Here is a 12597-nt window from a genome sequence, read left to right as displayed (position 1 = left end):
ACTTGTGGTTCTTCGATGCATTTTGTTTTGATATTTATTTATTTATTTATTTTTAAAGATTTAGTTATTATGTATACAGCGCTCCACCTGCATGTACACGTGCAGGCCAGAAGAGGGCACCAGATCTCATTACAGTTGGTTGTGAGCCACCATGTGGTTGCTGGGAATTGAACTCATGACCTCTGGAAGAGCAGTCAGTGCTCTTAACTCTGAGCCATCTCTCCAGCCCCCTTGTTTTGATTTTTAAAGGGGAGTGGTTGGGGCTGGGGATTTAGCTCAGTGGTAGAGCGCTTACCTAGGAAGCACAAGGCCCTGGGTTCGGTCCCCAGCTCCGAAAAAAAGAACCAAAAATAAATAAATAAAAAATAAAGGGGAGTGGTTATCTTAGCTCACAATCCCCACTAATAGACCATCATAGCAGGGAAGTTAAGGTGGCAGGACTCACACTTGGGGTCACATGGAGCCATAATTAGGGTCACAACTGGGGCTACACCTGGAATCACACCTGGGGTCACACCTGAGGGTCACAGGGCAACCATGCCAAGAGCAGACAGAAAGGAGTGCATAGGGTGGAACATAGAAAGGGAAAGAAGGAAGACTAGAAACAGCATGCTGATCTGTGCAGACAGTGACAGGCTGGCACTTTTGGTTTGAGGTGGTATGGGACGATGTGAGCTGGCTCAGGGCAGCTCCATACATACAGTTTCCTAGTATCTCATACAGCAGCTCTACCTGATTTTTAAAAAAAAAATAGTACCAGTTTGTTGTTGTTGGTGGTGTGTGTGTGTGTGTGTGTGTGTGTGTGTGTGTGTGTGTTTGTGTGTGTGTGTGTTAAGACAGGGTCTCACTTGGTATTCCTGATTCTCCTGGAACTTACTTTGTAGACCAGGCTGGCCTAAAACTAAGAGATCTTCTCACCTTTGCCTCCTGAGGTCTGGGATTGAAGACATGTGCCTGGCTTGACTTTTTTTTTTTTTTTTTTTTTTTTAATACTGAGCTGTATGTGGTAATATACACCTTTAATTATAGCACTCAGGAGGCTGAGGTGCAAGTACCTTTATGAATAGAATGAGCTACAGGCCAGCCAGGGCTACATATAGAGATCTTGTCTCCCCAAAACAAAACTATGTAAATGTATTTCTACACACACACAAACGCCTGCTTGTCTTGCCAGAAGAGGAGGTCAGCTCTCCTAGAACTGAGTCCCAGAGGGTTGTGATGTAGGTCTAAGGAATTGAACCTTGGGTTTTCTGCTAGGACAGCATGTAGCTGGTCTTTGCTATTTGTGGGTTCTTCTTCCCACCCTTCCTCCACCCCTACCCACTCCCACCCCTGTTTTGCCCTAATAATAGACAGGAGAGACAGAAAGTGGGGTGTCTTAGGGTTTTACTGCTGGGAACATAACCATGACCAAGGGAACTCGTATAAGGACAACATTTAATGGCTGGCTTACAGGTTCAGAGGTTCAGTCCATTATCATCAGGGCAGGAACATGGCAGTGCCTAGGTAGGCATGGTGCAGGAGGAGCTGAGAGTTCTACATCTTGTTCCAAAGGCAAACTGGAGAAGACTGGCTTCCAGGCAGCTAGGAGGAAGCTCTCAAAGTCCATGCCCACAGTGACACACTTCCTCCAAAAAGGCCACACCCACTCCAACAAATGCTTCTCTCTGGGCCAATCACATACAAACTATCACAAGAGGAGACAGTTACAGATCCCTGAGTCTAATTTCTTTCCTTTGTTTTTTTCTTTGAGCCCAAACTACTAACCACACCCAACCCCCTGAATGACCAACAATCGTCTATGCCGCCTCGTAAAGTCCTTAGTGTTTATATAACCTCTGAAACGTTCCCAGAATTCCAAAGGCCTCACAGGCGCAGAAACTGTCTGCAGCTGGGAAGACCACGCCCCTCTGAAGCACCTGCAATCATAGTCAGCTGATACGGGCAGTGTGACGCAACACCCGATCTCCGCACCTGGGATTAAAATGAAAGCACATTCTTATAATATTTCTGTGTTTTTTAAAGAAGCCAAAACTGTTACCACACAGCAAGTGTTCCTCACCCCCCACTCCCTACCTCAAAACAGCCAGGGATTTTCTGTGTGGCCCTGGCTGTCCTGGAACTCACTCTGTAGGCCAGGCTAGCCTTAACTCAAACTCAGCCACCCGCCTGAGGCTGCCTCCCGAGTTCTGCGATTAAAGGCGTGCGCCACCACTGCCCGGCCAGCGAGTGTTCTTAACCACTGAGAAATCTCTCCGGCTTCGATTTATTTATTGTTTTATTTTTTAAGGTTTATTTTACTTTAACATTGTGTGTATGTGCGTGTCTGTGTGGGAGTATGTGCACACGCGCCCTTGGAGTTCAGAAGTGTGTATTGGGGCCCTTGGACCCATTCAGGATATCAAGATACTTGATAAGGGTGTTGCGAACCATGCTCAGGCCTTCTGCAGAGCCCCACGTGTTTTTGTTTGTTTGTTTGTTTTTTTGTTTGTTTTTGTTTTTTCCGGAGCTGGGGACCGAACCCAGGGCCTTGCGCTTGCTAGGCAAGCGCTCTACCACTGAGCTAAATCCCCAACCCCAAAAATGTGTAGCCCAGGCTGGCCTCGAACTCGTGATCCTCCTGCCTCTGCCTCCTTCAGCAAATCCTACCGGCGTGCGCCACCACAACCGGCCATCCCCACGTGTTTTTTTAAACTGCTAAGCAATCTCTCTAGCGTCCTGTACATGTTCTTATCGTCAGTTGTAATCTGAATCCATTGAAAATTGGGGTCACTTTACTTCTGTCTCTTAGCCAGGAAATGACTTGATTCTGAAATTGCAGGAATCTGTGCTGAGGAATGAAGGCAAGGACACAGCATAATGGCGGAGAAAGGGAGAAGAGGCGTGGCGGTGTAGTTAGGCTAACCTTGAACTAGCGATCCTCCTGCCTCCGGCCCCCAGCGTTAGGTTACAGCAGGCTTCCTTCATTATGCATTGTATTCTCCTGGTTTTGGAGACTGGGTTTCACTCTCATCTGCTGGCCCAGAACTTACAGCATTTCTTCTGTCTCAGTGCTCTGAGTACTGAATTACAGGCTACCACCAGCACAACATTTCTTTTTTTTTTTTTTTAAAGATTTATTTATTTATTATATATATAAGTACACTGTAGCTGTCTTCAGACACACCAGAAGAGGGCATCGGATCTCTTTACAGATGGTTGTGAGCCACCATGTGGTTGCTGGGAATTGAACTCATGACCTCTGAAAGAGCAGTCGGGTGCTCTTAACTGCTGAGCCATCTCTCCACCCCACAACATTTCTTAAATTGATGTATTGAATTAAAAACTAAAAATCCCTTTTGCAGAATGAGTTGTCTGTCAGTGGAGTTTAAACATATGAATCAGTCATTCAAGTCTTGTAGGCAATATACATTTACTATAGCTGTTTTTTTTTTTTCCCCAAAGCAATATTTTGAAAAATAGGGCACGGCTGTGGTGATGCATGATAGGTGAGGTCAGGAGGATGTAGAACTCAAGGCCAGTTTGTGCTAAGGAGAACAGAAAGGAAAAATAAAAGAAAGGATAAAATACTGTCATAGCCCAGTAAGTGCTCTGTCAATACAGCTCTCTTTCTCTTGTGTGTGAGTGTGTGTGTGAGTGTGTGTATCTGCCTGTGTGTGTGTATCTGCCTGTGTGTGTCTGCCTATGTGTGTGTGTATCTGCCTGTGTGTGTGTATCTGCATTGTGAGTGTGTATCTGCCTGTGTGTGTGTGTGTATCTGCCTGTGTGTGTCTATATCTGCCTGTGTGTGTGTATCTGCCTGTGTGTGTGTATCTGCCTGTGTGTATGTGTTTCTGGCTGTGTGTATATGTGTGTGTATCTGCCTGTGTGTGTGTGTATCTGCCAGTGTGTGTGAGTGTGTATCTGCATGTATGTATGTGTTTCTGCCTGTGTGTATATGTGTGTGTATCTGCCTGTGTGTGTATGAGTGTGTGTATTTGCATATGTGTGTGTTGTATCTGCCTGTGTGTATGAGTATCTGACTGTATGTATGTGTGTGTGTATGTGCCTGTGTGAATATGTGACTGTGTGTATCTGCATGTGTATGTATGAGTGTGTGTATTTGCCTCTATGTGTGTGTTCATCCTATTTCTAGTTTTTTTTTTTTTTTTAACAGAATAGGGCAGATGTTTGTGAGCCACCATGTGGTTGCTGGGAATTGAACTCAGGACCTCTGGAAGAGCAGTCAGTGCTCTTAACTGCTGAGCCATCTCTCCAGCCCCCTATTTCTAATTTCTGATGGAGTTGAGTTGTGTAACTGAAGATCAATTTAGCTTGATTCATTAATATTTAACAGAAAAGTGATTGATGAGATGAAGATAAGAAAATTAATTCACTGTACCTAGTTTTTAATTTCGTGATAGAACCACAAGCCTGTGCCAGGGCCGGGCTGCTCCTGGAGACGGTTTTGGCCTCTAGACTCTGGAATGGAAGCCAGCTCCTCCCCTGGTTTTCATTCATCTTTGTTCTCAGACAAGTGTCTCTTGATTGGCTGCTGGTGTCAGGTCGCCTTCATCCCCCACTGTGTACTAAAATCTCAAGCTCTTAGAACGTAGACTGGGAGAGAAAAATTCTCTGCTTAGGGAATGCTGTCATTTAGCAATTCAGCTTTAAAGACTGTATTCGTAATGAATTACAGATAATTAATTGATCACCAGACTTACATGTTGGCCAAATATTCCACAGAATCAAGTAGATTGGTCTTCTTCAGTTCCCAGTGACCTGGGCTTCTGTTTGTTTCTCAGCTTTTTACTTACGGGCTCTGTTAAAAGAAGGTATCCTAGCAGCCGTCTCTAAGCTACAGTTTGTGGGTTTGTAATTGCTGGATCTCTCTTAGATACAGGGGGAAATCACCCCTGAGCATAGCATGTGGTACACCCTATAATCCCAGCACTTGGAAGCAGAGCCAGGAGGAAACACATAAATTTAAGGCCAGCCTTGTGTACAAAATGAGTTCCAGTCCGCATTAGGACCACAGACTGGGATCTTTTCTCCACAACACAGAATGGGCTGGAGAGATGGTTAAGAACGCTTGCTGCTGGGGCTGGGGATTTAGCTCAGTGGTAGAGCGCTTACCTAGGAAGCGCAAAGCCCTGGGTTCGGTCCCCAGCTCAAAAAAAACAACAAAAAAAAAAAAAAACAAAAAAAAACAAAAAAAAAGAACGCTTGCTGCTTTTGTAGAGGACATGGGTTCAGTTCCCAGCACCCGCATGGCAGCACAGCATCTGTACCTCCAGTTCTAGGATATCTGGTGCCCTCTTCTGAATAAAAGGTATAATAATAAGAAAAGAGAAGAGTCTATGCCCATAGGGAAGTCTGGTGGCAAGGGTCAGGCATGGAGGGTCAGCAGGGTCTTGGTCTTTCTACAGAGCACTGGCTGTTCTGGAACTCTCTCTGTAAACCAGGCTGGCCTGAACTCACAGAGATCTGCCTGTCTATGCCTCTCAAGTGCTTAATTGAAGGTGTGTGCTGCCACACATCACGCCTGTAACCAGAAGCACACAGCAGAGCGACAGGTAGGAGGAGCTCTTAAACTCACTCGGCTTCTCCAGGCCTGGAATTAAATGAGTATGTCACCACACTTGGCTAACTTTGAATTTTTGAGAACCCAGGAGATTAAATACCATGTAAAGTCCTCTCTTTTGTTGTATAGCTCAACCAGTTGAGAATTTGGAGGGAGTTCAAGACTGGCAGAGAAGCCCGGGAAATCAGCGAAAGCATTTGCTAGCCTAGCACGCTAGCCTCTTGTCGTAGAGTTCATCTTCAAGAGTTTGGGACAGGTACATTATGTTCTCCATACTTAATATTGCTGTGAATCTTCTCCAAGCTCCGCTATTCTAGCGCATTTGGTTTTCTTTGTAACTGGCCTTCCCAACAGTACCAATCCAGGGATTCCCTGTTGTTTGAAATGCAGTACAAGATCATTCAGTAATTCACAACTGCGAGGAGTACCCTATGGTCTATTCACAACTGCGAGAAGTACCCTATGGTCTGTGCCATTCCAGCAGTCTCCTAAGCTCTGTGGTGCCTATCTTATAATAATAGCTGATATGAATAGATGAGGGGAACCTCTTCGCTATGGCGATAGTTGTAGGAATTAGCCCACAGGTCCCAGGTTCAGTACGGCACATTCTCCTCTGAAGAAGAATCCGCTCTCCATTGTCAAAGTCTGCAGAATTCTATGTCCCCAAATCCCAGAATAGGCACACACACACACACACACACACACACACACACACACACACACACACACACACACAAAGGTGATACATACTTATCCCTTTCACAAAACAAGGGCATTTGTTAAGCCCGTGCCGTGAGAATAGGGAATGTGTGTATTTATTTCTCATTGTCCATGTGCTTAAAAGACAGCAGTCCTGGAACCTTACATGGTACACATGAAGTACAGTGCTTGTTCGTAACAAGTGAGCTAACAGGTAGTTGGTCTTAACTAATTATTTTAACATTTTATTATTCTAAATCTTGTGTACACGTATATGCCCATGTGGAAGTGCTGGTGCTCACAGCAGCCAGCAGAGGGCACTGCTTCCCATTGAGCCAGAGTTTCAGGAGGCTGTGAATGGCTTGATGTGGGTGCTGGGAACTGAACTCAGGATCTCTGTAAGAGCCATAGGCAGTCTTAATTGCCCAGTCAGCTCTCTAGCCCCTACTATTTATTAAAAAATTAGACATGTTTATTTTTATTTATGTGTATGAATGCTTGCCTATAAACATGTATGTGCACATGTATGTGCAGTGTATGCATGCATGCTGCTCATGGGGGCCAACAGAACCCATCAGGGATCCTCTGGAGTCACAGAGGGTTGTGAACTACCATTTAGTGCTGAAACTGAGCTTAGACCTGAGGCGAGAACCACAAATGTTTTTAACTGCTGACCTGCGTCTCAATCCCCCATTTATTATTCTTTTGAGACAGGTCTCACTGCGGAGCTCTTGGCTGGCCTGGCTCTCCCTATGTAGCCCAGAGCTGCAACCCCCCAGTCTCAGCCTCCCTGAGTGCTGGGATTACAAGTGTGTACTGAAATGCCAGGCTTTTTTTTTTTTTTTTTTTTTTTGGTTCTTTTTTTCGGAGCTGGGGACCGAACCCAGGGCCTTGAGCTTCCTAGGCAAGCGCTCTACCACTGAGCTAAATCCCCAACCCCAATGCCAGGCTTTTTAAGAAGAAAATGTCTTTATTCCTTCAACAATTCCACATACCCAACAATGTATCTCGACCATACCCAGCCCAAACTCTCCCTCTCACTTTCCTGGACTCCCCCCAACATGTCTCCCGGCTTTGTTGCTGTTATTGGTACTGCCTGCTGCAATGTTTGCTGCTGTGCTGGCTTGATCGTCTGTGGGTGACCACAGCTGCTGTGAGTGCATGAGTGCAATGGCCGTGTCATGTCCAGAGGACAGCATTTCCCAGCCCTCCTCCCATCCTCTGATTCTTTCATTCTTCGCTCCCCTTTCCCACAGTGTTCTTTGAGCTGGGATGTTGGGGTGGTGTTTGATAGAGGTGTGCCGTGTCAGGCCGGGCACGCCCCATAAGGCTGAGCTCGCTCGGAGCACGCCATAGTTCTTGTCCTCAGCACCTCAGCCACCTATTGGGTCTCTCTTTTAACTGCTACCCACTGCAGAAGGAAGCTGAAAGGAGCCCAAGGCCCAAGTCTGAGAGCAGTGTTTCTTTATGTATACAGTGTTACTTTATGTATGCAAACCTAATTGTTTGAAAGGCGGTTTGCTAACATGAGCGTTTAGCAAAACAACAGTAGCACTTTCCCCTTAGACCTAGGAGAGCCAGAACAACCCGGCTTACAGTATCAGCTGTGAATCCCCTCTCCTGGCGCGGACCTCAAATCCAATCAGGAAGTCCTTGGCTGCCCCATAACAACCATGCCACCGTTGCCCTGGTGGATCCACACTGCCTGGTTGTACTGTACCAGGTAGTTTGCTTCTCTGAGAGACCACTGGCGTCTTTTGTCCTCCAGACAGCACCTTCCAGCACTAGAAAAGCCAGTCAGCAGGGAGGAGTCCCCGGATCAGTTCCTGATTTATTTTTCTATTCCCCACAAAGTATGTCTTCACCAGGAGACAGTAGTTAGAGAATAAAAGTCAATCACACACACACAAGCAAACAAACAAACAGAAAAAAGGAAAAAGTTTTTGTCACTGTTGTTACAGATAAGTGAATACGCGAATCTAAAGCTATGGGGTGTGAAGAACTTCTCTATACGCATTTGTTCACTCTGCAGACAACAAACGTTAACCAGAAAAAATGGCCTGTGCCACCTCAACTGGCTGCTCCTCCTCTGCTTATGTTACCTCAGTGTGTGAGGCTGGCACTTTACAACTGGGCCAGCCTTAGCCGCCTTTGTTAGTCTTTATTAACATTCATTTCTTTTTATTGTGTGTGTGTCATTGTGTGTAAATGTATGTGTGAATATGTGTGTCATTGTGTGTAAATGTATGTGTGAATATGTGTGTCATTGTGTGTAAATGTATGTGTGAATATGTGTGTCATTGTGTGTAAATGTATGTGTGAATATGTGTGTCAGCATGTAAATGTCAGTGAATGTGTGAGTGTGTGTGTGAGTGTGTGTGAGTGTGTGTGAGTGTGTGAGTGTGTGAGTGTGAGTGTGTGTGAGTGTGTGTGAGTGTGTGTGTGTATGTGCGTGCACACCATAGTGCATGTGGAAGGATAGTTTCAGGACTCTGTTCTCTCCTACCATGTGCATGCTGCAGATTGAACCTTGGGTGTTTGGCAGGAAGTGTCTTTTTCTCCAGAGCCATCGTGCTCGTCCTCTGTTTTAATTTTGAGAAAAGGTCTTGTTAGGCACCCTGAGCTCATCTTGCACTTATGTTGTCCAAGCCTCATCTTTCTGAGGCACAGCTGGCTTGGCTACTAGTTTTTTTCTCTTTGCTTTTTAGCTTTTCTCTTTTTAGTTTTCTTCCTATTTTCCTAAACTAAGGAAACTTTTTGTCCTCATATTCAGTAAAAACCATATTAACCTCAAATTATCATTATTCAGTTACTCAGAAAGTATAAAGTTGGGAGAGCCTCCAGCAGCTCCTAAACTCTTCTTTGAAAAAGCAATATAAAACTCGAACAAAGGGGTTTTCTCAGTGGTTAAGAGCACTGACTGCTCTTCCAGAGGTCCCAAGTTCAATTCCCAGCAACCACATGGCGGCTTATAATCCAATGCCCTTTTCTGGTTAGCAGGCATACATACGTTCAAACAAAACCTATAAACATAAAAAATAAATCTAAAAACAAGCAAGCCAGCCGGTGGTGGTAGTATACATCTTTAATCCCAGCATGGGGAGGAAGAGGCAGGGGATCTTTGAATTTAAGAGAAGCCTGGTCTACAAAGTGAGTTCCAGGGCAGCCAGGGCTGCACAGAGAAGCTCTGTCCCAAAAACTAAACCAACCAACCAAACAAAAAACCCAAAAACAGTTGAAAAAAAAGTTATGAAAAACACCTGTGTCACCAATATTTTCATGGTGGGATGTGGTGATTATGTCCCTAATCCTAGTATTTGGGATTACGTAGAGGTAGGAAGAGCAGGACTGCAAGGTCAGTTTAGCTGCAATCGAGTTCCAGGCTAGTTTGAACTATAATGAACTCCTGACTCCAATAAACAGAACGATAGATAAATAAAATATAAAATGTAAGAAGAAGCTGATGAGACAGGCTGGCAGTTGTCCGCTGGACCCCACGCTAGGAGGAGAGAGCTACGGCTCATTGGCGTTCCAGGGACTGCGCTCTCATACATACTACACATTTTATTAAAGGAAATGCAGAAGGCCGGAGCTGAGGGATTCGGAGGTCCTGCAGAAGGGTGGCTGACTGTAAAGAGCTCAGGGTTAGAGTATTGCCTGTTCTTCCCGTTAAGATGGTAAGGGGTTGGGGAGACGCCTTAGCAGTTAAGAACCCTCAACGCCTCTTCCGGAGGACCTGGGTTCAGATCTGCTCACGTGGTGGTTGACTACGGTCTATAGCTCTATTTCCAAGGGGATCTAGTGCCCCCTCTGGACAGTGTAGGCATTACATGCACATGGTGCTCATAACTACACTGTCCTGGAACTCACTTTGTAGACCAGGGTGGTCTCAAAATCAAAGATATCTGTCTCCTCTGCCTTCCAAGTTCTGGGAGTAAACTTCTAAGATAACATAAAATAATTTTTTAAAAGACTAATTTATAAATAAGAGTACACTGTAGCTGTCTTCAGACACACCAGAAGAGGTATCAGATCCCATTACAGATGGTTGTGAGCCACCATGTGGTTGCTAGGAATTGAACTCAGGACCTCTGGAGGAGCAGTCAGTGCTCTTAACCACTGAGCCATCTCTCCAGCATATATATATATATATATATATGTATATATATATATATATATCATATTACATATAATCTAAAAGTAAAAAACAGATAGTGTGGGATGCGACTCAGTATACATGAAGCCCTGAATTCCATGCCCAGCATCACATGAAAATGGCTACAATTCTGTGAGTTCCAGGCCAAACTGGGCCCAATTATGTATATAGTTATCATTGTCTTAGTCAGTGTTTCTCTGCTGCGATGAGATACCATGACCAAAAAGCAAGTTGGGGAAAAAGGGGTTTATTTGGCTTACACTTCCACATCATAGTCCATCACTGAAGGAAGTCAGCACAGGAAGTCAGGCAGGGCAGGAACCTGGAGTCAGGAGCTGATGCAGAGGCTATGAAGGGGTGCTGCTTACTGGCTTGCTGCCCATGGCTTGCTGCTTTCTTATAGAACCCAGGACCACCAGCCCAGAGATGGCTCCACCCACAATGGGCTGGGCCCTCCCTCATCAGTCAATAATTACAAAAAAGCTCTAGAGGTTCTGGTCTTATGGAGGCATTTCCCCATTTCCCTCTCTCAGAAGACTATACTTTGTGTCAAATTTGCATAAATGTAGCCAGCATACTTAGAGACATCCTTGGGCTAGAAGTTAAAACTTCACAATATGGCTTAACTACCATAGCCAGCGAAATGAAATGGCTCGTGGGATGGGTCTGGTGGCACAAGCCTTTATTCCTAACAGAGACAGGTAGATCTCTGCATGCTCGAGGCCAGCTTGTTGAAATAGCAAATTCCAGGCCAGTCTGGTGACACAGGAAGACTGAGCCTCAAATAAATGAATAAATGTGGCCCCTTGAATGATTGAGGCGAGAGCGGGTCCCATCGAGGAGGCTGAAGCTGAAACTTCTCGTGGAAGAGGGCGAGGGGTGGGGCAGAGTTCTTTACTTTGGTTAGAGTGGCTGCGAAGGGGTTGGGAATCTACTTTATCAAGAGGGTGTCATGGTTATACAATAGACTCTTGGAAAGATCTCCCACTAAGAGATAGGATTCTATTTCTTGTCATGAAAATTTTCTAGGGTAGACGGTAGGGAGGCAGAGGCAGGTGAATCCGAGTTTGAGGCCAGCCTGACCTACAGAGAGTTCCAGGATGGTCAGGGTTATACAGAGAAACTCTGTCTTTAAAAACCAAAACCAAAACCCAACCAAATCAGTCAGTCAGTCAGTCAGTCAGTCAGTCACACTGGCTCCGTCAGTGAAGTTCCTGGCAGGGTGGCTGAGATGCTCATCAGGGAAGGCCTTTGCTGCCTGATGACTTAAGTTCGATGTCCAGGACCCACACTAAGGAAGGTCCCCTGACTTCTACAGGCACATATTCATACCCAAGGTAAGGTAATGAACACAGTAGAGAAAATTTAAAGCCATATATGATGTGATGAGAGACAGGTGACTCTCTGGGGCTTACCAGCTGACCAGTGAGGAAGCCTATTCCCCAAACACAAACAAGACAGATAGTGTGTGAGGAAGAATGATATCTGAGGCTGTCCTGTAGCACACACACACATACACACTCACACACACACACACATGCTCACACACTCACATATGCACACACACTCATACACACATACACACACACACACACACACACACACACACACACACACACACACAGATACCTGGTCAGACCAGTAGTGCAGGCCTGTAATCTCAGCTACTCTAAAGACTGATACAGAAGATCACAACTTCAAAGTCTTGTCTGATCCACAGAGTGGATCCAAAAATCAGAGAAAGCAACTTAGTCAGATGCTATTTCAAAATATCAAGTAAAAAGAGAGAGGGACATGGCTCAGTGGTAGACAGAAACAGAGAGAGAGAGAGAGAGAGAGAGGAGAGATATATAGACAGAGACACACACAGACAGAGACAGACAGAAACACACACATACACACACACACACACACACACGGGGCGGGGGGGGGGAGAGAGAGAGAGAGAGAGAGGGAGAGAGCGAGCCAGTTTTAGTGGCTCATGACTGTAATCTCAACAGTTAGAAGGCTGAAACAGGAAGTTCTCCCTAAATTCAAGGCTAGCCTCTACCTGTAGTGAATTCAACGGCAGCCTGGGTTTATAGAGTGAGACCCTTGAAAGATGCCTATCACTCCAAAAGAAGAAAGAAAGTAGAAATATCAGTATTATTAGTGTGTGTGTGTGTGTGTGTGTGTGTGT

At 45.3% G+C, this 12597-nt stretch overlaps 1 long non-coding RNA gene across 1 annotated transcript; it reads right to left on the bottom strand.

Moving 5' to 3' along the window:
• Positions 1-1418: 1418 nt before the first annotated feature.
• Positions 1419-4733, bottom strand: LOC120096542 (uncharacterized). Its single transcript, XR_015637640.1, has 2 exons — positions 4382-4733; positions 1419-1974 (listed from the first exon to the last, which is right to left on the bottom strand). It is a non-coding gene; the product is annotated as an uncharacterized LOC120096542 (long non-coding RNA).
• Positions 4734-12597: the final 7864 nt, after the last annotated feature.

The sequence above is a fragment of the Rattus norvegicus genome, chromosome 14 (assembly GCF_021556685.1).
Source record: "Rattus norvegicus strain SHRSP/BbbUtx chromosome 14, alternate assembly SHRSP_T2T, whole genome shotgun sequence".
Lineage (NCBI taxonomy): Eukaryota > Metazoa > Chordata > Mammalia > Rodentia > Muridae > Rattus > Rattus norvegicus.
This window is presented reverse-complemented; position numbering and strand designations above follow the sequence as displayed.